Genomic DNA, 2,385 nt, shown 5'->3' on the forward strand with positions numbered 1-2,385 from the left:
ACAGGTTGAGAACCACTGGTATCGATAATCTCCTATGATCTTTGTACAACCTGGGCACATTGTTGAGAGTATCAAATGTATCCCATAATCCTTGCAAAACCGGTTCATCACATCCTGGGGATCATTGTCAAACCTGTCTTCTTGTCCCATGCAGTATGGAACTTGCTTGCTTGTCCCTGAATCTTGGATGCAGCTTGGGGGTAGCAAGCCAGCCCCAGGGTTTCCTTCTGTCTCTGGTTTCAGAGTAAGCTTGGAATTTTGAGTTTCTCAGATCCACCCGCAGTCTTTGGCTGAGAGAGTGACAGGCATTCCTGACCTTTGTTTCCAGGCAACACCTTTACCAGCGCTGAGGGCTGAGGACACAATTCCAGGGCCTTAGGCAGTGATGATGCAAACCCCATACTCTCTGCTCATTCTCTCCCCAGGGCCTGGGAAGAGCCCTGGTTCCTTCCATGACCTGCAGGCCTGGAGTCATCTGGGGTAGCCTGGTCCCCTATAATCCCTGTGATTCATCCAACGCGTGTGTGGGGGGGTGTGCAAAGGCTTTCCCCAGGAAGTCTAAGCCCCCACCAGGTCAGAAGCCCATTCATCTGGTTTATAAGCAGTGCTTTGCGTTATTATTAATATTTCATTGCGTTATTATTAATATTTGTCTGCCCAGCTGTGGTGTCTCAGCAAAGACCAGGCCACCCAGTGCTCTGAGCCTTCTCTCCCCTAAAGGCCCCCATTCCTAGGCCCCACACATTACCCAGCACATCACTCTGTATAGCTCACTTCTCCCAACCACTCCTTTTCCAGGCGGGGCATCTCCAGGACACGTGACAGGAACTGGACCTGGGTCGGGTTGCTGGTACTGGGGGCTAGGGTGGGAGTGAATGGGGCTCCCCGCTGCAGGCCGACTCTGGAAAGTCCTAAACACTCCACCCAAGTGGTTCCCTCCATCCCATCCCGAGAAAGCCCATTGGCATGGAGAATTGATCATGGGGCCTATTTTGTCGTTTTACTGCGTACTCTCCCGTTCCCCCAGAGACACGCCACCGGGGCGCCATGTTAACCCACTTCAAGCGGCGTCCAGTTCACCAAAGGAGCTCCGCCCACTCCTGGGCCCACCTGCCGCTCAGAGGCTTGGGGGACCGGGCCCAGGCTTCCAGCTGGGCGGCTCGCTTAGGGCACGCCAGGGAGTGGGGGTTCTGGTTCTGCCCGCGAGGTGCTGGGCGGCCGGTTCCTCCGAACAGGGTTGCAGACCACCTTAAGGGACGCGCGCCCTTAAAGCGGGGCGCCGCCCCTTCCTGACTGTTTGGCCTGGGCACCCCTTTGTTGAGGCGGCTCCGCGCCAGCCGCGTGGCGAGTTCTTCCCGGGACGCGTCCGCCCACCCACCCCACCCGGGCCCTCAGTCCCCGAGGCTCGCTCCAAACTCGTTCGGCTCGTTCTTCCAGGCCCAGCGCTGCGGAGAGCCGGGGCCGGGGCCACGAGACTGACCCCTGCTGCCAGCCCCGCGCCCCCGGGGTGGGCGATCGACCCCAAGGCGAGTGGCCAGTGCACCTGCCATCCCATGCTCGTAGGCCGAGGCCCCGGGCGCCCGCTACGCCCACCGGATGCGCACAGAGACCCCTGCGCCAGCCGTCGTCCCGCGGCCCCTGTCCGGTCCGTGGGTGGAGGGGCCCCGGCGTCGGGGGTGCCTGCAACTGCACACTGGTCAGTGAAACGCTCGCACCACCTCGGGAGGGTCTCGGGTGGGTCGCCCCCGCGTCCCTGGCACGCAGGGCCCTGCCCTGCCCTGTGCAGCCCCAGGGCTGGTGGGATGTCACTGTCCCCCGGCTCGAGGAGCGGTCTCGTAGCCACGGCACGCCGAGAACCGGGGTACGCTGTCTGAAATTCGGGGAGAGGGACGGGCCTCGGCGCGGAAGCCTGCAGTTTCGGGCGCGCCTTTCTCGGGAGCTGGTGGCCGGAGACAGCAGTCGGGCCGAGGGCGAGGTGCGGGTGGGGCTACTCTGTGCCGCCAGAAGCGTCCCCCAGACCCCTGGGCGCCCCCCTTCGGGTGGGAACCTGTTCGGTGATTAGAATGATGGGGGCCTTTCCAGCAAAGGTGGCCGACTTGGTGCATCGTTGGGGCGGATGCGCTAGGTCAACACCGAAGACAGGAGTCCTGTGCCGCCCACCCTCCCCTGGGTGCTGGCCTGCCCCCACCCCCTCTCCGGGCTCTCGGCCCCCGAGGCGGCACGGCCCGGGACCCCTTCGCGCTCACCAGCGGCGCCCCCACTTTCACCGGTCACCCCCTCCTCCAAGGACCCCGAGCGGGCACGCCCCTCTGTCGCTGTCACACTGGCTGTCTTCTCTTTGCGGGGACCCCCGCCTCTGCCCTGACCCTGCGACCGGAGGCCACC

At 63.2% G+C, this 2,385-nt stretch overlaps 1 protein-coding gene across 2 annotated transcripts in view; it reads left to right on the top strand.

Annotated features, from left to right (window-relative positions):
- The first annotated feature begins 1,361 nt into the window (after positions 1-1,361).
- Positions 1,362-2,385, top strand: part of SLC35E2B (solute carrier family 35 member E2B) — a 41,917-nt gene continuing 40,893 nt past the window's right edge. For both annotated transcript variants that reach the window (XM_004705217.3, XM_045298871.1), the window contains exon 1: positions 1,362-1,696. The gene's annotated coding sequence lies outside the window, so the exon portion shown is untranslated. The remainder of the gene's footprint in view (positions 1,697-2,385) is intronic.

The sequence above is a fragment of the Echinops telfairi genome, unplaced genomic scaffold (assembly GCF_000313985.2).
Source record: "Echinops telfairi isolate 266 unplaced genomic scaffold, ASM31398v2 ScPeMD7_7457;HRSCAF=8495, whole genome shotgun sequence".
Lineage (NCBI taxonomy): Eukaryota > Metazoa > Chordata > Mammalia > Afrosoricida > Tenrecidae > Echinops > Echinops telfairi.